At 44.7% G+C, this 25,530-nt stretch overlaps 1 protein-coding gene across 4 annotated transcripts in view; it reads right to left on the bottom strand.

Annotated features, from left to right (window-relative positions):
• Positions 1–24,988, bottom strand: part of LOC139571441 (protein phosphatase 1B-like) — a 46,672-nt gene extending 21,684 nt beyond the window's left edge. Inside the window, exons 1-2 of one of the 4 annotated variants that reach the window (XM_071394318.1) lie at positions 24,306–24,810; positions 10,588–10,784 (exon numbers count right to left, since the gene is read on the bottom strand). The gene's annotated coding sequence lies outside the window, so the exon portion shown is untranslated. The other 3 variants (XM_071394319.1, XM_071394320.1, XM_071394317.1) reach the window with 3 other exon arrangements.
• Positions 24,989–25,530: the final 542 nt, after the last annotated feature.

The raw sequence follows: 25,530 nt of genomic DNA, 5'->3' as shown, positions 1-25,530 counted from the left end.
TTTCACAACAGCTAACGGAGTAGGCTAGATGGAATACCTAACCAGCATGATTGCAGCAGCAATCACCTGGCTGGCCAGGCATAATGATGTGTTGCAGATTATTTATAATATAGCTTATGCCATTGAGATGATTTCTCAAACCATTCTGTGTCATATCCATATTCAAATACTTCAGCTGGGGACAATACCAGTATCGCAATACCCTTTAGTAACGTGGCAAGTTAACAAAACACAAAGCAGATTTCACTTATTTTGGAAACATCATTATGTTGTCATCCACAGTCACATGTATTTATTTTCCAAGCTACAGCACACAATATTTTACATACAGCAGGTTAACGGACCAAAGAGTTTGGTCTGCTTGTTGTCATTTTTTACAAGGAAAGAAATATTGCATTACTGGTATCGTCACAGCCTTACAAATACCGTACCGGGCAAAGTAGCCTAAATCAAGCGCAAATATCTGACCTTTATTTGACAATCTATACAGTATAGGCCTACACAGAGCTCAGGCAGTTCCGTATGTGGGTAGGTACATAGTCTATTCCTGTTGGCTAGAGCCCAGTTCCAGTTGTAGAGGTTAGAGGGCATGCTGAATGCACTCTGGTCTCTCCCTCACTCACACCTTTTATCCCTGCCCTGAAAGCAGAAGAAGCGGGAGTAAAGTTCTGGACATGTCAGACCACTGTTGTCCAGCGGTGAAAGCAGGTCACCCAGCACTGGCAGGGCCACTCACACCATAGTGTGGTCTGTCTGTTTGTCCAGCCAAATTCACATTGAGGTGTTTTGACAACATAGCTGGGCTAAATAAAGGCCGCCCCAACGGTTGGCCAACTAGGGCTGGATGGGGAATAACTGCCCCAACGGTTAGCCAGGGCTAGATGGGGAATAACCGCCCCAACGGTTAGCCAGGGCTAGATGGGGAATAACCGCCCCAACGGTTAGCCAGGGCTAGATGGGGAATAACCGCCCCAACGGTTAGCCGACTAGATGGGGAATAACCGCCCCAACGGTTAGCCGACTAGATGGGGAATAACCGCCCCAACGGTTAGCCGACTAGATGGGGAATCACCGCCCCAACGGTTAGCCGACTAGATGGGGAATAACCGCCCCAACGGTTAGCCGACTAGGGCTAGATGGGGAATAACCGCCCCAACGGTTAGCCAGGGCTAGATGGGGAATAACCGCCCCAACGGTTAGCCAACTAGGGCTAGATGGGGAATAACTGCCCCAACGGTTAGCCCGACCAGCGCTAGATGGGGAATAACTGCCCCAACGGTTAGCCCGACCAGCGCTAGATGGGGAATAACTGTCCCAACGGTTAGCCAGGGCTAGATCGGGAATACCCGCCCCAACGGTTAGCCCGACCAGCGCTAGATGGGGAATAACTGCCCCAACGGTTAGCCGACTAGGGCTGGATGGGGAATAACTGCCCCAACGGTTAGCCCGACCAGCGCTAGATGGGGAATAACTGCCCCAACGGTTAGCCAACTAGGGCTGGATGGGGAATAACTGCCCCAACGGTTAGCAAACTAGGGCTGGATGGGGAATAACCGCCCCAACGGTTAGCCAGGGCTAGATGGGGAATAACCGCCCCAACGGTTAGCCCGACAAGCGCTAGATGGGGAATAACTGCCCCAACGGTTAGCCCGACCAGCGCTAGATGGGGAATAACTGCCCCAACGGTTAGCCCGACCAGCGCTAGATGGGGAATAACTGCCCCAACGGTTAGCCAACTAGGGCTAGATGGGGAATAACCGCCCCAACGGTTAGCCGACTAGGGCTGGATGGGGAATGACCGCCCCAACGGTTAGCCAACTAGGGCTAGATGGGGAATGACCGCCCCAACGGTTAGCCAACTAGGGCTAGATGAGGAATAACTTATTCACTGGACAGCTCCCAGGAATGAGAGGACAAAGAAGCAAAACATTTTCCACTTATCTAGGCTAGTCCTTTACGTTTCATTTTCTTCTGCATATGTCTGTGCTCTTTGTCTCTTGAGTATGATACTTTTGGGTGGCCATAATGTTACAGGTGCTATTTGGGGAAACAGGCCAAACTATCTAAATCATTACATCTGATTTTGAGCACCATAGCAGTGCCTTCGATCTTAGCTTTGTCGGAATGATCTGATCAGAAGAACAGCCAATATTTTGTCAAGTGGGTATCGGAGAAGCAGGTGGTGTAGTGTGGAGACCCATTGTTGTAAAAGTATATGGTGCTCTCCTTTCTCCATGTTAGCTAGTGATATCCAGAGACAGTCACTGGCCTACTCCAAGATTATGAATGGCGCAGCTTTAATTCCTTTGGCCAAACCTGACCGGTAAGAACATATCACACACACCAAGCATACTTTGTCGCTTAAGGAGGTCAGACACACCGAGAAAACAGACGGCCAAGAGGTACTGCAAGGAAACATACAGCTGACGACCGAGAGGTACTGAAAGGAAAGCATCACCCAAAAACTGTCTTGATGGCCTGCTGGGTAATCGACCTAGTATCGGCGAACAGGACATTTAGAACATGAAGAATTGGCCTGCCCCAACGACAATTTGACTGAGCTAATCAGAGAGCATGGACGTCCGCGAGAGGGGAGCCGAAAGGATTGACAACAAAAAAAGGGAGGACACTTTTTCCGGTGTAATCCACCCCCTTTTCAGCAGGCCTAACTATAGTGAAGAAAAATAGAAGTACAACAATTTAAACGATTTCACTGAGTTACAGTTCATAGAAGGAAATCAGTCAATTGAAATGAATTAATTAGGCCCTAATCTATGGATTTCACATGACTGGGCAGAGGTGCAGTAATGGGTGGGCCTGGGAAGGCATAGTTCCACCCACTGGGGAGCCAGGTCCAGCCAATCAGTGAATTTTTCCCCACAAAAGGGTTTTATTAGACAGAAATACTCCTCAGCACCCTCCCTCCCCCTCCTCAGACGATCCCGTATGTGAAAAAGCCGGATGTGGAGGTCCTGGGCTGGCCTGGTTACATGTGGTCAGTGGATGTGAGGCCAGTTGGATGTACTGCCAAATTCTGTAAAACGACACTGGAGACAGCTTATGATCGAGAAATGAACATTAAATTCTCTGGTAACAGCTCTGTTGGCCATTCCTGCAGTCAGCATGTGAATTGCTCACTCCCTCATCTGTAGCATTGTGTTGTGACAAAACTGCACATTTTAGAGTGGCCTTTTATTGTCCCCAGCACAAGGTGCACCTGTGTAATGATAATTTCATTCAATCAGCTTCTTGATATGCAACACCTGTCAGATGGATGGATTATCTTGGAAAATTAGAAAATTCTCACTAACAGGGATGTAAAGAAATTAATGCAACATTTATTAGAAATATATGCTTTTTGTGCATTTGGAAAATTTCTGGGATTATATATTTTAGCTAATGAAACATGGGACCAACACTTTACATGTTGCGTTTTTGTTCAGCATAAAACAAAGCTGCATAATACATATTGTTTTTCTGGAGCAAGCCTTTACATCTTTTAAGTCTAGCTAAGGAGTAATGTGCTTGAAGAAGCATGTTTTGTTAGGTTTGATAACGTACACTTGCTCATTAGTTAGCTAGCTATAGTTAGCAGCCACACACACTTCATATGAAATGAATGGGGTGGTAAGTGCAGCACAATGTAATCAACACTAAATGATTTAGCAAGCTAGCAAGATAAAGAAATAATTGAATTCACTCTCCATTATCCCATACGTCCAGCGCCAGTTAACTTCCTAGTTAGCGTTGCCATTTGCCAGTTAGCACAACATAGCTAGCTAGCTACTCGACAGCTGACAAGCAGCTGCTTCATAAAAAAATGTATCCATTGTGATTTAAATTATGCTAGTTATCTAGTTGTGGCCATCTGGCTAGTATAAACAAGGGCTTACTACACATTCGACCTTGCTTTCTAGCTAGCTAACATTAGCCATCTACAAAGGCACAAGCCAAACATAGCTTGGCAATGGTACTGTCACCTTCTGGTCTCGAGTATTTTAACAAGGCTGAAGGCCGATCTGTGCCATGTGATGAACAAAAAATGTACTGCCGACACCTTGGGCAGAGGTACTAAGTACCTCTCGGCTGTCAGTATTCTTGATGTTTGAGGCAATGAAAACATGCCATCGGCTGCAAAGACCTGTCATTCCAATGACATGTAGAATGTTACGTTCCCCAGTTTCTGTGTTGTAGTTTGTATTTGAGTGTGTGTGTTTCAGCTGATTGGTCGGCCCCAATTGATGATTGGAGAGCTGACCCCGCCCTCTCGTCAAGACGCAGCTGTCTCTAATTACCAGTGCCTTCTGAAGCTATAAAAGCCAGTGTTCTGTTGTTCAGAAGAGAGCGATCATAGGCAGGCTGAGATGATAGGCAGGCTGAGATGATAGGCAGGCTGAGATGATTGCTGGGAGAAGATTGCAGAAAGATTGATTGTGATAGAGAGATTGCAGAGAGAGATCATAGGCAGGCTTAGATCATTGCAGGCTGAGATCATTGCTGGAGAGATTGAACGTGATATAGATCATTGCTGAGAGAGGAGGTTGATGGCTGAGGGTTATAGCATGTTGGTCGTTGGTATGTATTGTGTTAGTTGTTGCTGGGAGCAGTTGGTATGTACTGTGTTAGTTGTTGCTGGGAGCAGTTGGTATGTACTGTGTTAGTTGTTGCTGGGAGCAGTTGGTATGTACTGTGTTAGTTGTTGCTGGGAGCAGTTGGTATGTACTGTGTTAGTTGTTGCTGGGAGCAGTTGGTATGTACTGTGTTAGTTGTTGCTGGGAGCAGTTGGTATGTACTGTGTTAGTTGTTGCTGGGAGCAGTTGGTATGTTCTGTGTTAGTTGTTGCTGGGAGCAGTTGGTATGTACTGTGTTAGTTGTTGCTGGGAGCAGTTGGTATGTACTGTGTTAGTTGTTGCTGGGAGCAGTTGGTATGTACTGTGTTAGTTGTTGCTGGGAGCAGTTGGTATGTACTGTGTTAGTTGTTGCTGCGAGCAGTTGGTATGTACTGTGTTAGTTGTTGCTGCGAGCAGTTGGTATGTACTGTGTTAGTTGTTGCTGGGAGCAGTTGGTATGTACTGTGTTAGTTGTTGCTGGGAGCAGTTGGTATGTACTGTGTTAGTTGTTGCTGGGAGCAGTTGGTATGTACTGTGTTAGTTGTTGCTGGGAGCAGTTGGTATGTACTGTGTTAGTTGTTGCTGGGAGCAGTTGGTATGTACTGTGTTAGTTGTTGCTGGGAGCAGTTGGTATGTTCTGTGTGAGATTGTTGCTCAGAGAGCTTATTGGATGTCCTTTGTTTCTTAGTTTGTTTGAGAGATTGTTTGATATTCTGTTTCATTTGTTCCCAGGGGGGAAGGGGAAGGCACCTAGGGAGTGCTTAGGCAAGAGGCCCGCGGGCATACATATACCCGTAGTACATTCACTGTCTAGGAACACTAGGTAAGACCTGGGCGGACCACCCCCTGTATTTTGGTTAGTGCACCAGGGGGTGCTAAGTTAGATAAGTAGTGGGTAGGCAGGTTAGATAGGAGAGGGGGAGCTTTGACATTTACTTTCTTTGCTTCCATCCAGCTCCTTTTCCCCATATTACCGTGTAAAGGAATAAAATCCTAGTAAATGGTCTATTCTGCCTTTTGTCGTCCTTTCTCACACCTACAGTTCATACCTCTTTCACTTCACAGGGAGTTGAGTTGTAGCAGGGTGTTGCGTTCCCTCTTCTCAGAGGCGTGCGTAACACAATGGGGGCTCATCCGGGATTCCATTAAACCCACCGGACCCTGCTGCACAGAGCTCTCTGTGGTTAGTGATGGTAGGTTGTGAGTTTGGATGACTTGTTTAGTTTGTGTGTTCAGTAGATTGCTGTGTACAAGATGGCTGCCACGTTTTTTGAAGCGCCCTCTGTTGATTGTTTGGTGAGGTTTCGTAAAGTAGACCTTTTAGCTATAGCTGACCATTATGGATTCATCATCCCTGAGAAAGCCCTGAAGGCTGAGCTTTTGGTGCTAGTCAGGGAGGGTTCAGTGAGAGAACGAATTCTCTCATTGCAAGGAGAGGAGACGTGTAGACTTTCCGATGCCAAGTCGAAGCTAGGCCACTAGTTGAACCTACGCAGCAACACCCACTTTACAGTTCAGGTCAGCACAATGGTGTTGAGTGGGTCGGCTAGGCTGAGCTATTCCAGCCTGTCCTGTCAGTGGTCTGTCCTATGGCGTCAGAGGGAGCAGTGTGCCTGTCTGTGCCCATCACGCCTCACCCACACCAGGCTATAAATATCACAGGGTTTGTGTTACAGAATAACACCTGCCTCCTCACACACCTGGTCCCTGACTCCATCATCCTCTGCCCACTTTGATTGCACGCTGACATTAGCATGACAAAACACTGTCTGCCCCAGCTCTGCTCATTGCTTATGTGTGTGTGCTGTCGTGACATGACTATCATTAATCTGATGACTAATTTATTTCATCAACCAACTATGTTTAATTGTTACTCGATTAAATTAATCATGTAACAATTTACTCATTAGGAATATGGGGCACTATGGGAAAAGTAGTTTTTCCTCCATATCTCCGGATTCCTACCACAAGCTCTGAAACTCTTCACCTGGATCATCGCAGCTAGCTAGCTGCTATCCAAATTGGCTTCTCCTGGCTAACGTCTCTGTCCCGAAGCAAGCACCAATTAGCCTGTAGCTAACCTATGCTAGGCCCATCTCCCAGCTAGCTAAAGAGGTCCATCAGCCACTCCTTGGGCTACAATGCCAATTGGCCTGGACCCCTTTAATTGCCGACACGGAGCCCCGCCGATCCATCACGACTGCACTACCAACGTAATCCAAAGCCACACCCACTATCTCCAGGTCATGTATAAGTCTTTGCTAGGTAAAGCCCCACCTTATCTCAGCTCACTGGTCACCATAGCAGCACCAACTCGTAGCACGCACTCCAGCAGATATATTTCACTGGTCACCCCCAAAGCCAATTCCTCATTTGGCCGCCTTTCCTTCCAGTTCTCTGCTGCCAATGACTGGAACGAATTGCAAAAATCACTGAAGCTGGAGACCCATATCTCCCTCACTAACTCTAAGCACCAGCTGTCAGAGCAGCTCACAGATCACTGCACCTGTACATAGCCCATCTGTAAATATCCCATCCAACTATCTCATCCCCATACTGTTTCTTTTTGCTCCTTTGCACCCCAGTATCTCTACTTGCACATTCATCTTCTGCACATCTATCACTCCAATGTTTAATTGCTAAATTGTAATTGTTTCGCCACTATGGCCTATTTATTGCCTCACCTCATTTGCAAACACTGTATATATACTTTTTTCCGCCATTGTGTTAATTACTGTTTGTTTATTCCATGTGTAACTCTTTTGTTTGTGTCGCACTGCTTTGCGTTATCTTGGCCAGGTCGCAGTTGTAAAATGAGAACTTGTTCTCAACTGGCCACCCTGGTCAAATAAAGGTGAAATAAAATAAAATAAATGAGACTAGATTCCTGCTTACAAGCAAAAATTAAAGCAGGAAGCACCAGTGACTCAGTCTATGACAAAGTGGTCAGATGAAGCAGATGCTAAACTACAGGACTGTTTTGCTATCACAGACTGGAATATGTTCCGGGATTCTTCCGATGGCATTGAGGAGTACACCACATCAGTCACTGGCTTTATCAATAAGTGCGTCGAGGACGTCGTCCCTACAGTGACTGTACGTACATACCCCAACCAGAAGCAAAGGATTACAGGCAACATTCGCACTGAGCTAAAGGGTAGAGCTGCCGCTTTCAAAGAGCGGGACTCTAACCCGGAAGCTTATAAGAAATCCCGCTATGCCCTCCGATGAACCATCAAACAGGCAAAGCTTCAATACAGAACTAAGATCGAATAGTACTATACCGGCTCCAACGCTCGTCGGATGTGGCAGGGCTACAAAGGGAAGCACTGCCGAGAGTTGCCCAGTGACATGAGCCTACCAGAAGAGATAAATAACTTCTATGTTCGCTTCGAGGCAAGTAACACTGAAACATGCATGAGAGCATCAGCTGTTCCAGACGACTGTGTAGTCACGGTCTCTGCAGCCGATGTGAGTAAGACCTAGGGTTGCACATTTTGGGGAATATTCAAAGGTGGAAACTTTGTGGGAATTAACTGAAATATATGCAAATTAATATTACCATTTAAATGTAGATGTTTTTTGCATTGGATATATTTTCCATATCATATGGACACAAACAAACCTTTACCTTATAAGTAGACAAAATTGCTAATTTAAATTTTTTCAACAGAAAAATAAATAAAATTGTTACAAATGGAACTTGAGTTGACTTGATCACATGGGATGATTTCACTAAACAACAAAAGGGAAAATGGAATGATCCCCAATGATCCATCGCATCTCCCAAAAACATTTTCAACATGCATCTGTAAAATGATAGTCTAGAAACAAAAGCTTTGGTTGTCTTCCTCTCAGGCTTCCTTGTCTTCTCCCTGGACCTCCTCAATGTCCACCTCTTGAACATCAGACTTTGAGGCCTCATCTTCACTGTCCAACCTTGTTGAGGATGGCTCGTTGTCAGGCTCAGAAAGCTCAAATTTTCCCATATGGCTACCGATTTTTCAACCCTATTATTGGTCAGCCTGTTGCGTGCGCTGGTGTGCATGTTCCCAAACAAGGACCAGTTGCGCTCTGAGGCGGCTGAAGTTAGTGGAATTTGGAGGATGATGGAGGCCACAGAGGAAAGAGCCTCAGATCCACAAAGTCCCTTCCACCAGGTGGCTGATAAGATATGTTGGCACAACTGCCATATTGCATGTTCATCCCAAAGCCCTTGCTTGGAAGTGTACTTCGCCAGACTGCCAAGAACCTTGCCCGCATCCAGGCCAAGGTGGCGAGACACAGTAGTGATGAAACCATAGGCCTTGTTGATCTCTGCATCAGACAGGATGCTCTTGCCAGCATACTTGGGGTCCAACATGTACGCTGCGGCGTGTATGGGCTTCAGGGAGAAGTCTTCACGCTTTTTGATGTATTTCAGAACTGCAGTTTCCTCTGCTTGGAGCAGTGAAGTGGGCAGGGCAGTACGGATTTCTTCTCTTACATCTGCAAGCAGAGTCTGAACATCAGACAGGACAGCATTATCTCCCTCAATCCGTGCAATGGCTACAGCTATAGGTTTCAGGAGTTTCAGGCTGCGTACCACTCTCTCCCAAAATACATAATCCAGGAGGATCCTCTTGATGGGGCTGTCCATATCGGCAGACTGTGACATGGCCATTTCTTGGAGAGACTCTTACCCCTCCAGGAGACTGTGAAACATGATGACAACACCACCCCAACGGGTGTTGCTGGGCAGCTTCAATGTGGTGCTCTTATTCTTCTCACTTTGCTTGGTGAGGTAGATTGCTGCTATAACTTGATGACCCTTCACATACTTAACCATTTCCTTGGCTCTCTTATGGAGTGTATCCATTGTTTTCAGTGCCATGATGTCCTTGAGGAGCAGATTCAATGCATGAGCAGCAAAGCCAATGGGTGTGATGTGAGGGTAGGACTCCTCCACTTTAGACCAAGCAGCCTTTATGTTAGCAGCATTGTCTGTCACCAGTGCAAATACCATCTGTGGTCCAAGGTCATTGATGACTGCCTTCAGCTCATCTGCAATGGAGAGACTGGTGTTTCTGTTGTTCCTTGTGTCTGTGCTCTTGTAGAATGCTTGTTGAGCGGTGGAGATTATGTAGTTAATTATTTATTGCCCACGAACATTCGATCAACAATCAGAGATGATTGCAATACAGTCTGCTTTCTCTATGATTTGCTTGACCTTCACTTGAACTCTGCATCCAGCAAATGAGTAGATAAAGCATGTCTGGTTGGAGGGGTGTATGCTGGGCGAAGAACGTTCAGAAATCTCTTCCAATACACATTGCCTGTGAGCATCAGAGGGGAACCAGTTGATACACAGCTCGAGCAAGATTCATCGTGATTTCTCTGACTACGTCCCTCCATTGAGTAAAACAACTTTGATTCCAGGAGGACCATGAGCTGTTGCTATCGATAAGGTGTCTGATTCATCATTTTCACCTTGAATAAAAGTAGAGGGACTTTGTCCGAGGTTGCTTGTTGTGAGCGCTGAGGGAACTTCATGCACTTGGCCAGATGATTCTGCATCCTTGTTGCATTCTTCACATATGATTTGGCACAGTATTTGCAAATGTACACAGCTTTTCCTTCTACATTAGCTGCAGTGAAATGTCTCCAAACATCAGGCATATTCCTGTAAAGATTATTTTTTAATTGGTAAAAATAAATACAATTCTAAATAGTTCAGCAGTTAGATTAAACAACTCCTTTGTAAGATAAATTTATCAAATGAAACATGTATGGAAACGGGTGAATTAACACTCAGTTATAGCAGGCTCAAGCAAGCTAAAACCCACATGGTAGAAAAAACGAACTAGAAGAAATTGTTAACAAGTTAGAAATGATTTAAAAAACACACTTTGCTGTAGGCTACTATTTACTAGTTAACAAAAAATCCGATGTCACATAAAATATATTCACCCCACCCAGTATTGTAATCAAAACTTACCAGAAAGCATGTAGTCCGTGGCTCAGACAGTGTAGTAGTGTAGGCTCAATAGCATCTCATTAGCGGTCAAGATCTTGAGAATCGGCTGTACATGTGATGGAAGAGTGTACTGCACGTGATGGAAGAATGCACTGTGCATGCAGAGGGTTGCAATTCCATTGAATTGGGGATAGTTTAACCAAAATATGCCACAAGACCTAGAATATCCCACAAAAAAAAAGAGTAAACTTTCTTGATGATTTTAAGCAAAATTCCCCAAATTCCTGGGCTTAACTTCCCATGGAAAATTTCCTGAAAAATTCCAGAAATTTACCGGAAAGTTTCCGACCCTTTGCAACCCTAGTACGACCCTTAAACAGGTCAACATTCACAAAGCCGCAGGGCCAGACGGATTACCAGGACATGTACCCTGGGCATGCACTGACCAACTGGCAAGTGTCTTCACTGACATTTTCAACCTCTCCCTGTCGGAGTCTAATACCAACATGTTTCAAGCAGACCACCATAGTTCCTATGCCCAAGAACATTAAGGTAAACTGCCTAAATGACTACCGACCTGTAGCACTCACGTCCGTAGCCATGAAATGCTTTGAAATTCTGGTCAAGGCTCATAACACCATTATCCCAGAAACCCAAGACCCACTCAAATTTGCATTACCACACCAACAGATCCACAGATGATGCTATCTCTATTGCACTCCACACTGCCCTTTCACACCTGGACAAAAGGAACACCTGTGTGAGAATGCTATTCATTGACTACAGCTCAGCGCTCAACACCATAGCACCCTCAAAGCTCATCACTAAGCTAAGGAACCTGGGACGAAACACCTCCCTCCGCAACTGGATCCTGAACTTCCTGACGGGCCACCCCCAGGTGGTAAGGGTAGGTAACAACACATCCGCCACGCTGATCCTCAACACGGGGGCCCCTCAGGGGTGTGTGCTCAGTCCCCTCCTGTACTCCCTGTTCACTCATGACTGGACCAGGTTGAGAGTTCCTTGGCGTCCACATCATCAACAAACTAACATGGTCCAAGCACACCAAGACAGTCGTGAAGAGGGCACGACAAAACCAATTCCCCCTCAGGAGACCGAAAAGATTTGGCATGGGTCCTCAGATCCTCAAAAGGTTTTACAGCTGCACCGTCGAGAGCATCCTGACGGGTTGCATCACTGCCTGGTATAGCAACTGCTCGGCCTCCGACCACAAGGCACTACAGAGGGTAGTGCGTACGGCCCAGTACATCACTGGGGCCAAGCATCCTGCCATCCAGGACCTCTATACCAGGCAGTGTCAGAGGAAGGTCCTAAAAATTGTTCAGGACTCCAGCCACCCTAGTCATGGACTGTTCTCTCTGCTACCGCATGGCAAGTGGTACCGGAGTGACAAGTCTAGGTCCAAGAGGCTTCTAAACAGTTTCTACCCCCCAAGCCATAAGACTCCTGAACAGCTAATCAAATGGCTAACCAGACTATTTGCATTGCCCCTCCCCCCCCCTCTTCTACACTGCTGCTACTCTGTTATCATCTATGCATAGTCACTTTAATAACTCCACCTGCATGTACATATTACCTCGACACCAGTACCCCCTGTACATATTCCCGCTATTGTTATTTTACTGTTTATTATTTGTCATTCTTATCTTGCTTTTTTTTGTTGGTATTTTCTTAAAACTGCATTGGTTAATGGGTTGTAAGTAAGCATTTCACTGTAAGGTCTACACTGGTTGTATTCGGCGCATGTGACATATGAAATTAGATTTAATTTATTATCATCTTGCTAAACATACAGTTTCTGATATGATTTGTGTTCCCATACTCGAAGATGTTTCCTCTCTCCCACACAGAGAAAACCCTTGCAGAGGTCGGTGGCACTGCAGTGATGTAACCACAGGACTGCTCTAGCTCTGGGGCTGATGTCATGTGTTCCATCTCTATGGTTACTGGGCTTGGAGTGGCAGCCAAGTGGTTCCTATAGCAACCGGGAGCTCTAGCACTGCTGAACAGCAAACCCCTGACCATGCACTGTTTCTTCGCTTGAATGACAGGAGTTTTGTCGAAATAAACACTGCAGACACACTCTTCAGTCGTCACCCCATTTCCCCTGATCCTGGTGTTTCAGGGTATTTGAACAGCAGCACGAAGAGTAAGGTAATAAAACTCCTCAGCTTGGATTCATGTCCCACCTCCCCCAATCATGCTCCCTCAACAGAACATGTGAACCTCTCGACACAGCTTTCATCAGTAAGTCACCTGAATATCCATGCATTTAAATCACAGAACTGTTTAATGATTTAATTGCATTACTGCTGAGCACATTAAAATTGCCAAGCTCAGAGACATATCCCCAGGAACATGAAGAATAGCCTGCTTGGTGGGATTTATTGCCAAAGATGAATTTTGATTCAGGGCAGTCAGCCAGTGAGGTCAGGGCAGGGCAGTCAGCCAGTGAGGTCAGGGCAGGGCAGTCAGCCAGTGAGGTCAGGGCAGTCAGCCAGTGAGGGCAGGGCAGTCAGCCAGTGAGGGCAGGGCAGTCAGCCAGTGAGGGCAGGGCAGTCAGCCAGTGAGGGCAGGGCAGTCAGCCAGTGAGGGCAGGGCAGTCAGCCAGTGACGGGCAGGGCAGTCAGCCAGTGACGGGCAGGGCAGTCAGCCAGTGACGGGCAGGGCAGTCAGCCAGTGACGGGCAGGGCAGTCAGCCAGTGAGGGCAGGGCAGTCAGCCAGTGACGGGCAGGGCAGTCAGCCAGTGACGGGCAGGGCAGTCAGCCAGTGACGGGCAGGGCAGTCAGCCAGTGACGGGCAGGGCAGTCAGCCAGTGACGGGCAGGGCAGTCAGCCAGTGACGGGCAGGGCAGTCAGCCAGTGACGGGCAGGGCAGTCAGCCAGTGACGGGCAGGGCAGTCAGCCAGTGACGGGCAGGGCAGTCAGCCAGTGACGGGCAGGGCATTCAGCCAGTGACGGGCAGGGCAGTCAGTGACGGGCAGGTCAGTCACCCCCCTCTGACACTGAGTGTGGATTCTGGCTGAACTACTGAGAGACATTCTGCTGAAGTCATGGATTGACAGCATTTGGGATAGCTCAGTTCCTCTCTATTTCCTCTGAGTCACATCACGTCTGTGCTGTTTTCTTGCGTGCTCCGTCTGTCCAACTCACCCAGCCAGCACTCCATGTCAGAGCCATTCAAATCCACCACCACCTCTCCCATTCAAATCATCCACCACCTCAGCCATCTCTCCCATTCAAATCATCCACCACCTATCTCTCCCAAATCGGTCCCAAGAGAACAATAGACATTCACTGTGTGCTGTACACAGACAAACACACAGCAAACACACCCTCTTGTGACCTTGACAGCGGGAGTCAAGGGATCATGTTCTGGTTCTCCAGGAACCTATCAGAACAAGGAGCGTGTTTAAAATGTCCACTTCCTCGCTAGAATTGGGAGAAGAAGCCAAAATCTCCAGACCGTTTTACACAGGACAAAGGGACATCAGAGAGTCTTAAAAAAGGTAGCTATACTGAGGTAGCATAGGCCCACCCAATGGGGAGCAAGGGATCAGCCAGTCAGAATGAGTTTTTACCCACAAAAATAGCTTTATTAAAAGACAGAAACACTCCTTATCACCCTTCCCCTCAGTCAATGGCACAGGTGAAGAGGCCGGATGTGTAGGTCCTGGGCTGGCGTGGTCACAGGTGGTGTGCGTTTGCGAGTCCTCTAAAGTTCTCTAAAACGACGTTGGAGGCTTCCTTTCTAGGGAGTTTTTCCTGGCCACCATGCTTCTACACCTGCATTGCTTGCTATTAGGGGTTTTAGGCTGGGTTTCTGTATAGCACTTGTGACATCAGCTGATGTAAAAAGGGCTTTATAAATATATTTGATTGATTGACTTTACATGGTACGTTTATATTTGGTAAACTACTCAATGGGTCCATGCAGTGCCAGATTAGCCTCTGATTGAACAGCGGCCAGCCCAAAGGGATGGATGAATGGCACTGCTCTTCCCTAGGCATGCATTGAGGTCAATGGGAGACTAGCCTAACTGAAAATTCGATGTAGATGGATGTTAGGACTGGTGTAGTCAGACCCACCATGGAATACCACTAAGAACAGAAAAAGTAAGGACAAGTAAAGGTGGGCAGACCGATTTGGCTGCATGGCACTGTGGGGGTTGTGTACTGTTAAGGCATATATTATGACGACATTGTAAGGTTGTTTGTTTGTTTTGGACTTCGGTGACGGCTTTTCAGCTGTTCGGGCACACCATTTTTTCCCCGAGGCAAACCTAAGTTCGGAGCCAAAGTCTATGCCCCTTCATCGGTGATTGGTCAACAGTAGGGATTCTTCAATAAAGTATGTTGTCTTTCAACGAGAGACGACTTGTCATGCACATTTTTTTCATTGATAAATACTGCACCAAACATCTTAGTTCGATATAAAATTGCGCGACTAAGATCTCTGCAAAAACGTCAAAATTAATGACAGATTTCTTGAGTTATCGTAGATTTATTGTGACCATTTTGAGGAAGTGTATACTGACTACGGGATCTCGAGATGGACAAACAGTACTATTGCCACTTTTTTGTAGTTTTTCATGCGAAGGTCTTTTAATTATGGCTGCAGGGGCAGTATTGAGTAGCTTGGATGAAAGGTGCCCAGAGGTGCCCATACTAAACTGCCTGCTCCTCAGTTCCATATGCTAACATATGCATATTATTAGTAGTAGTATTGGATAGAAAACACTCTGAAGTTTCTAGAACTGTTTGAATGATGTCTGTGAGTATAACAGAACTCATATGGCAGGCAAAAACCTGAGAATCCAAACAGGAAGTAGGAAATCTGAGGTTGGTCGATTTTCAACCCAGCCCCTATTGAATACACAGTGGGATATGGATATGTTTGCACTTCCTACGGCTTCCACTAGATGTCAACAGTCTGTAGAACCTTGTCTGATGCCTCTACTGTGAAGTGGGGCCGAAGGAGACAGGAATTAGTCAGGTCTACCATGACCTGACCATGCTCTGATGCGCGTTCACATGAGGGAGCTCTGTTCCATCGCACATCTGAAGTCAATGGTATTCTTCGGTTGGATCGTTATTCAAGATTTATGTTAAAAACATTCTAAAGATTGATTCAATACAATGTTTTGACATTTCGTCTGCTTTTAGTGAACGCGCTTCCTGACTTTGGATTTGTTTACCAAACACGCTAACAAAAATAGCTATTTGGACATAAATGATGGACATTACCGAACAAAACAAACATTTCTTGTGGAAGTGGGAGTCCATTCCGACGAAGATCAGCAAAGGTAAGTGAAGATTTATAATACGATTTATGAGTTTTGTTGACTGCACAATTTGGCGGGTAACTGTATGGCTTCCTTTTGTGGCTGAACGCTGTTCTCAGATGATTGAATATTGTGCTTTTGCCGTAAAGCTTTTTGAAATCTGACACAGCGGTTGCATTAAAGGAATATATGCGAGCACACTCGTTCGGCTAGCCGACTTCGGCTGAACTGAAGGATGCTGACGCCTTACGCCTAATTGATGGGAATCACAGCCCTTTTTCCCCCCAACAGAGCAAACACATCATCCTCATTCTAAGATGACGAGAGCCATTTCTAAATCCGGAGTCAGTCCTACAAAACAAACACCTCTTCAGGGCACTGAGTAGCCTAATCTGGCCTTAGATGAAGATCGGATCCTAAAGTCATCATCCACAAATAGGCCTATAAACACATGCAGAAACAAATCCACTGTCAAACATCTCACACTGACTGAACTACTCCCAGTGGTTCAGTCAAAAGAGTTCCCAGGAATGACCGGGCCAGAGGCGTGTTTCTCTCATCTCTCTGGAACCATTTCAACTGAATTTTAGATGGAATGTTGTTCTGAGGGCAAAAAGTAAAACCAACACTTCTAACAATTATTATCTTTGGGAGAGCTTGGGTCTTTCTTCACTGCGAAAGGGTGTGAATATCAGAGTGACTCTGCACACCAACCCGAATTGCACATACAACATACATATGCATAGGTGGTGCAAAAACCCTCAAAGCAAATTAACACACTGCATGTGTTCAGTTTCCACTTGATATTGATTGAGTTCAGTTATCTGGCCTCTCCTGACCCTTTCAGTCCCTTTCCCCACAGATACCCTGTTCAACGTTACCAGTGACCCAGCACTGGACACTTATTTTGGTGTCATTCTGAGCCCTCCAGTCAACAGTGTGCCGACATCTGGACAGGGGAGACAGGGTTTATCACTCAGAGGAAAGGATAGAGCCAGCCAGAGTGGAACAATTCACGGTTGACACCATTTCTGTTGGTGACATCATTAACGGTCACGTCAGCCAGTAATTGGTTCCCAATAAACCCATCCAATAAACATCTAATATTTTTGGTCACGAACAAAAACGGATTTGCAGACACCGAAATCAACAGGACTGTCTGTGTGACACTCAGGAACATAGGCATAAAACTCAACATACTATGACTTCATTATTGACACAGAAACACACGTCACTGATTAGGCTAGTACAGCCTACTTTCTCTTTTCCCACACACATCCATAACCCCCCGCACACATCCATAACCCCCCGCACACATCCATAACCCCCCGCACACATCCATAAACCCCGCACCCAGAGCTGCCAACTCATTGGCCGAGACACACATTTTACCATCTTCTCACACCACAACACATATCACACATTGAAAAGTACTGAATGTATTTTTCTAAATTAGTCCATTGTATAGTCAGTTAACTTTTCAACTGGGCTCCAAATCGTTTTGAAATGGGAGCATCTGCGCCTTCAATTTACCATCAGGAGCGGAACCGCTATCATTGTCTTGTCTTGCCACATTGAAGTATATGATTGGTCTGGATATGTAAAGGGGCCTCCCGAGTGGCGCAGCAGTCTAAGGCACTGCATCACAGTGCTAAAGGCGTGATAGTCATTATCTTAAACATACAAATTCTTCTAAAGTATTCCACCCTGAAACCATATAATTGTATGAAATGTGTTAGAGTCATAATCCAATAATGTGTGTGACTAGACTTTTTAAGACTAGGCCATTGTGTTACTATTTCGCAATATGAGCAGGGTATAGTTGAGACATTCAAAGACAACTGAACTGTCGACTTGTTAGAACGGTGAAACTAATAACTGGAAAGAGGCCTCCCCACCCTAGGGAGGAGAAAAACTGTTAGAAACGGCTTGCAGAAGATGAAACATGTTGCAGAAGTGTGAAAAACAATGTATGTGAACTGTGGAAAAATACAGCCCACCTAAAGAGAGGTGGAGTTTCTACTGAGGTGAGTTCATTGTGTGTGTGTGCTATAAAAAGATTGTGTTCTCATTTTGAAGACAGAGCGCTCTCTGAATAAAGAATTGATCTATTGCAGGCTGAGAATTTGTCTATTTATTTGAACTGGAGCTTTACAACCTTCAGGAATTAGACAGAGATATAAAATAGTTCAGTTAGAACATTGGGATAGACATTCTCGTGACAAGGCGTCACTATAGATCCGGGTTCAATCCCAGGCAGCGTTGCAGCCGGCCGCGACCGGGAGACCCATGAGGTGGCGCACAATTGGCCCAGCGTCGTCTGGGTTAGGGGAGTGTTTGGCCGGCTGGGACGCTCTAGCAACTTTTTGTGGCGGTTTGGGCGCATGCACGCTGACTTCGGTCGCCAGCTGTACAGTATTTCCTCCGACACAGTGGTGCGGCTGGCTTCCGGGTTGAGCGAGCAGTGTGTCTAGAAGCAGTGCGGCTTGGCAGGGTCATGTTTCAGAGGAAGCATGGCTCTTGACAGTCGCCTCTCCCGAGTCCAAACAGGAGTTGCAGCGATGGGACAAGACTAACTACCATATGGATATCACAAAAATTGGGGAGAAAAAAGGGTGTCAAAATTATTGCAAACCCAAAAGTGTAAGTTCGATTCTAGAGGGGGGAAAATAATACAAAAATGATTTGGTTAGGGTGTAGGGGCAGATTTATGTAATATTTTCTTCTGGAGATTTTATTTATTTAGTCTGATCAGTGGAACAAATCTCATTCTTAATGGGCTAAAATAATGGGTAATTACTGTGCTTGTCAGCAACAACACTACTGTTATTCCCCACAATAATAGTATTATTCCACTTCTCCCCAATTCTGCCAGTGTAATCATATACTGGAAATCTGATATGCCTACTTGTGTCTTCTGAAAATTATTAACATGAGGCTATACATTTTTGCAGACATTCATGGACAGTTTTGAGTACGTTATACAAATACCCATTGGATATTAAATGCTCCAGGAATCAAATATAATTTGACGTTTGATTTTAGTATTGTGCACATGCTAGGCAGAGATGGTAGGGGGACTCAATTCAAACGCATCATATTTTGTCAACAGTGCATTCGGAAAGTATTCAGACCCTTGACTTTATCCAAATTTTGTTACATTAGAACCTTATTCTAAAATGTATTCAATTGTTTTTTCCCCCTCATCAATCTACACACAAAACCTCTGGAGATGGGATAACCTTCCTGAAGGACAACCATCTCTGCAGCATTCCACCATTCAGGCCTTTATGGTAGAGTGGCCAGACAGAAGCCACTCCTCAGTAAAAGACACGACAGCTCGCTTGGAGTTTGCCAGTCTCAGACCATGAGAAACAAGACTTTCTGGTCTGATGAAACCAAGATTAAACTCTTTGGCCTGAATGCCAAGGATCACGTCTGGAGGACACTTGGCACCATCCCTACAGTGAAGCATGGTGGTGGCAGCATCATGCTTTGGGGATGTTTTTCAGTGACAAGGAGACTAGTCAGGATCTAGGGAAAGTTGAACGGAGCAAAGTACAGAGAGATCCTTGATGAAAACCTGCTCCAGAGCGCTCAGGACCTCAGACTTGGGCGAAGGTTCACCTTCCAACAGGACAACAACCCTAAGCACACAGCCAACACACAACACAGGAGTGGAGTCTCTGAATGTCCTTGAGTGGCCCAGCCAAAGCCCGGACTTGAACCCGATCGAACATCTCTGGAGAGACCTGAAAATAGCTGTGCCGCAACGCTCCCCATCCAACCTGACAGAGCTTGAGAGGATCTGCAGAGAAAAATTGGATAAAATCCACAAATACAGGTGTGCCAAGCTTGTAGCGTCATACCCAAGAACACTCAAGGCTGTAATTGCTGCCAAAGGTGCATCAAACAAAGTACTGAGTAAAGGGTAGGCTTACTGATTACTGTAAATGTGATATTTAAAACAAAGCATTTGTTATACATTGGCAAAAATGTCTAATAACCTGTCATTATGGGGTATTGAGTATAGATTGATGAGGGAAAATGTGGAAAAGGGGTCAGAATACTTTCTGTATGCATTGCATTCAGATGAAGACGATGGTAGGGTCTTCAACTAGTAGGCCTCAAACCACCTGAAAATATATATTTATTTGATTTATCTTTAAGTTTTTGTTGATTTTGTGAAATTAGCCCCATTCTAAGAGACAGTTTTTAAAAATTCTAAATGTTTGTCTCATTACCTTTAAAGCAGTCTATGGACAAGGAGACCGCAATCTATGATTTGGTTAACCACTGCCATTAAATCATTAATATGAAAATGTCCTGTGCAGAGCATTGGTGTAGTGGTGGTAACACTCCCTGACACGTCTCTCATACAACTTTCCACTTGAGAACAGGGATCAATTCCTGCTTCCAACCTTCCCAATGTTTCTCCCATTTACCTGTCTCCTCATTTCATTACTGTCTGAATAATGTACCAAACCACCTAAAAAAATATGTACAACATTTAAGAATAAGCATACTTTACACGCAATCCCCCCAAAATCTCAAAGCAGTCGAATTTTGTGTGTTCATTTAATGTTCAAAGTATCCTGAATACACCGGACCGGTGGGTTTTATTTGAACATTTTCCACCCTGGTCATAGGCCTAAGCCATAGAAGCAGAGTGGACTGCTATACTATTCAATGAACATGTCAGACGTTCTGGCTGGCTTTCCGTCTCCCAATAATGAGACCAAATGTCTGAGCCGTCCAGCATAAACACCGGCTCTACAACTGAGTGGGAATAACAGGCTGAATGAGCAGCTGGGTTGTGTTCAGTTCTGCGCAAAAAAAGGATGACATGTTTTCAAACACAGTTAACAGAACAAGCCTACTACAACTTACCCAACAAGAACCAGGAGTCAAGAACATAAAACAAATGTTTTTAACGGTCCTCAGTAGAGCCCAGGAAAAAATAAATCCAGACCACTACTTTTTTTTCTTCAACTCCCACCCTCTATTCGAACCATCAACACCACCACCACCACCCATGAGGTACTGAGACCAAGGATAACAGGATGTCATGACACCCTGAGACCTCAGAAGCACTGATTCTCTATGGCAGTCGAGGAGACGGGCTCAAAACAAACAGAGAGCTACCTTCCTTCCAAGAAAGCGAGAGGCTCGTTCTTGGAAGGAGACATCACTGTTGGTTTTGAACCCGTCACCACCTCACCTGGTCGTCTGAAGCCCCAGGACTGCTAGGCCTAATCACTTTATCAGAGATACTCAGTCATCATAAGTGTCGCCCATCTACACCAACATTTAAAAAAAGTATATTCAGGGGCTACAGGAGTAAATCATAGTCCAGACACGATAACTATGTCGCAATGGGACGCCAGACTACGCAGCTCTGAGACCACCATCCACAGGGGATGCACAGGCCAAACGTGCACCTCCACACAATTCCCAACCAACAGGGCTCCGGTACACATCTATTCATTTCAATGTGTTGACACTTGGAGAACTTGCTGTGCTCAGAATATGAAAAGTATGAAAGCCAACAGCCCAATATTCTAGAACACTGCTGTGCATACAGGTTTTAGACTATGATGGATGCTTAAGACCTGTGGTACTCAGGTCACATTCAGAACAGCAGAATGAATGAGGCCTCAGGCTTTGTTGACCTCCAGGCTTATGTGATTTCCAAACATGTCACTATAGTGAACATTAGACTTCTCTCTCTTCATTCCAGACCATGAACGCATCACTGACTTATCCCTCCCTCTCTGTGTGCATCTGTGTGTGTGCATACGTTCTACACTGTCAGCAACTCCTTGGGCTAATTTTCCTTTCTCTCTTTTCTTGAAAGTGACCTCTGTATAAAGGATGTTAGACTAGGCCTACTTCTTGACTCATGTAAGGGCAAGTGGCTTCAATAAGACAATATTCAATGTAATGGCTCCCATCTGAAAACACACAACACTTGTTTGAAAGTCTGCCAAATTCACAGCTTTGTCTTAGAAAGGGGCAGGCTACATCACACATGTTTCAGTTGATACGAAGACCAAACAGAATTCTACTTAGTTGTTGTGTAGGCAGTGGCAGGATGGCACTGGTTGGTCACGTGTTTACATCTAGCGCAAGGATGTTAAGAGCTTCTGACCAACAAGTGTCTTTCGCCTCAGGCTGAGAGAAGTGATATTTACATTGGGACAGGGGCAGCATTTTGCACCAATGTGTCAATATAAACATGTCAATAGCTAGGTTTCCACCTAATTGGCGACAGACTGGATTGTCACATTAATATTGTAAAATCTGCATTAAAAACAACATGCACATTTTCCCACCAGAGATGTTTCCATCAAATTGACTTGATGCTGATAAAAAGGCTGTCCCTGTTGACGTAATGCACACAAAATATACTTTTTTGCTTAACTTTGTACAGAATAATAATACAAAATGTCAATGCTTTTCCATCCCAGTTTAAACTCTACCAATAGTTGTGTCACAAAAACAGTTGTGTTAAATGGCAAAATGTGCCTACTCTGGTCTTGGCAGATAGCGCTCTAGCCAACAGCTCAGAGATTCAGTGCGGGTAGGCTGTGGAGGTAGGCTAGTCTACATGATGAGATTATTATGGATAAGCGCGAGAACATTTTGTGAAACAGCAGTCAAGCATAGATCATCATGTCACCAGCGTAAGACCCTCAATATTAATTGGAAAGGAGCATCAAGCTCACCGTGCACTTTCACCACCCTGTGAAGTTCATCAGAAGTTACACTACATGACCAAAAGTATGTGTCCACATACTTTTGCATATATAGCGTATTTCATACGTAGCCTTAAAAACTGCATGTTTCCCAAGTTGTAGTGGGAGGACCACAAACCATATCACAGCATGTCTCCAAGTTTACTTCGATATAATGGTTATTATATCAATATTTGTGCATATTGACATTTCCACTGCCATGCCTCGCATAATACATTTTACAGACAAAAAGATCCCACCATGTCGAATGAACAAAGTATTTGTCAGCATTTATAAAATTGTACCGAAACGTCCTGTTTCCATCACAGATGTCATGTTTTTTCAATACAGTATGACTTTATTCGCATTAAAACTGTGGATGGAAACATGGCTAATGATGATCCAATTTCATCTACACAGCTGACTCTCCCCCAGGTGTTGGTAGTCAGTAATAACACCACAAGTCATTGTCATCTCTACTGAAACCTGAAGGGGGGACCCATACGATGCACCCAGATAATGTAAGCAGGTGTGATCGTTCAGATCACGCAAAACAGACATGGAGAGGATTTTCATTTTCAACTGAAAATGTCTCGTCCTGCAAGTACTTGCACTTAGCCTAATAGCCATACACTGTCTATATATAACTACCAGTAAAGCCTGAACTATTTGTCTTTAGCTGGACCTGATTGTTTTTTTAGGACTAATACTTTCCCTCTGAGTTGCATACTATTGGAATGACTGGACCACACCTGTGACATAAGTGCAGTGCACAATTATTGCATAACTGGGAGGTATTCACCAGGAACCAAACAGATCTCAGTAAAAATGTTCCATTGCAAACCGTTTCGCTACAGTATCTGACAAATAAATACACCCATCGCAACAGGAGTGTCACACAAGCTACTAAGATGAACAAGACAGACAAGGATACAGAACACACAATGTCAGTTTACATATGGTTATAGTCCTGGCTTAGCTAGTTATATCCACCTGGCATGGCACTGTTGATCGTGGGATAGCTAATGAAGAACAATCAAATCACTGCTGTTAAACAACTTCCCAGAGGCTAAATAAAAATAGACCTCTGTATAAAGAGTCTTGCAGATTCGGTCAACAATGTTTGAAGCTAATGTGGTCGTTTCCAGTGACGTTATTGGACACTGCCAAATGTCACTCAACTATATAATGTGACTAAGTTAATATAACGTTAGATAGTACGAACCCAATTAAAACTAGCTTGCCAGCGGTCTTGGCCGCTCGTATATTATGGATAACGACCAAATTAGCGTGCATTTCTAGTTGGCCAGCTAGCCATCTGTAGCCAAGAACAAGTAAATGACTGGGCCAGTGTGGTTTCTGTGTTGAGGAGTTACAGTAGCTAAATAGTGTTGTGCAAGTGTGGGAAAATGTGCTACACTGTCAACAACAACTAGCGTTAGCGAAATACCGAAAGGCTACCGTACATGCAAAGGTCGACTTCAAACAATGTCCATTTAACGTTACCGTTTTCGCTAGTTAACTATATAATCTAATTAGCTATTATGCCATAACTAGCTAACTACACAAATAACTAGCACATATGAAAGGCGTGATTTAGTATGACTGCAATGTGACTAGCTAGCTAGTCGTTAACGTTAAGTCTTAGATAGCAATTTGGCTAATACCAATACCCCTGAAATAGTTATCTACTTACGTTTTCGGAGAAATGTTCTCTTCTGGTTGCAAGGGAATATTGATTTACTTGTCTATCAATTTTTGGTTTTAACTCGTTTTCTTGAACTAGCTAGCTACTTATCTGACCAGAATTAAAGCTAGATAGCTAACGTTAGCTATATAACCAAGAGATAGCTAGCGCTTACACGAATTCCCCTTTCAACATTTCTCGGCACTGACTGTGGTCTTTTTTAATGCATGTTTGGCACCAAAAAGAGACAGCGCTATGGTAATAATGGGGTGAGAGATAAAAAATAAAATACTTGCTAGCTAGTTATCATGGAATAACTGATCTGATGTTTGCAGCTAAATGTATGAAATAGATGACGTTCTTTCCTCCATTGATGGGCTAAAGCACAGAAGATCCCTGCTCGAAGTCCAACTCAAGGGAAGTGACATTCTCTCCACTCCTTAGTCATTGGTCAAAGTATACTACAAAATTGAGCTAAGATTGGTACTTATATTTGTCAGTCAAGTTACATTGTGACCTACCCTCTGAGGCGAAATATTGTTGAATTTTTTTTTTTTTTATCGCTTCGGTACTGTTTTCACTTGCGTCACTTGAGTGTGTTAAGTCACTGACGTGATCTTCCTGTCCGGGTTGGCGCCCCCTCGGGTTCGTGCCGTGGAGGAGTTCAGCCTTGGCTCAGGGTAGTAAATTGGTGGTTTGAAGATATCCCTCTAGTGGTGTGCTGGGCTGCGCTTTGGCAAAGTGGGTGGGGCCTGGTTGTCCCTGTCCGGTAAGTGTCCCTGACTACAGTGTGCAATTCGGGGCCGGGCTCAATGTGGGTGGTGTCAAACTTTTGACCCCGCCCACGTTGACCCTGCCCACCATTTTTGTCCATCTGAGGTTTGACAGTCACACACTTAATACAAACACACACACGTTTGCGCAAGGCACACATTGAATACAAACGCATTTCATTTTTTAAGATCTTAAGAAATATTATATGAAGTACCAGCAGATGTGTTGTAACACTTTTTGCTTCATGCTATATTTGAGACAAGCTACTGATATTGTTGCAGTGAACAAACTTGTTATGTCATGTAATGTTAAAATTGTGTTGATAAATGTTATAACTTTGTAATTATATTATTTAATTGAGTATATATATACAGTTACTACCTATCCTGATTTATAATGCTATTTACTTTCCTCATGAGAATGGAGACAGACTACACCATATAGACATACTGACAAGCTG

Source organism: Salvelinus alpinus, chromosome 3 (genome assembly GCF_045679555.1).
Source record: "Salvelinus alpinus chromosome 3, SLU_Salpinus.1, whole genome shotgun sequence".
Lineage (NCBI taxonomy): Eukaryota > Metazoa > Chordata > Actinopteri > Salmoniformes > Salmonidae > Salvelinus > Salvelinus alpinus.
This window is presented reverse-complemented; position numbering and strand designations above follow the sequence as displayed.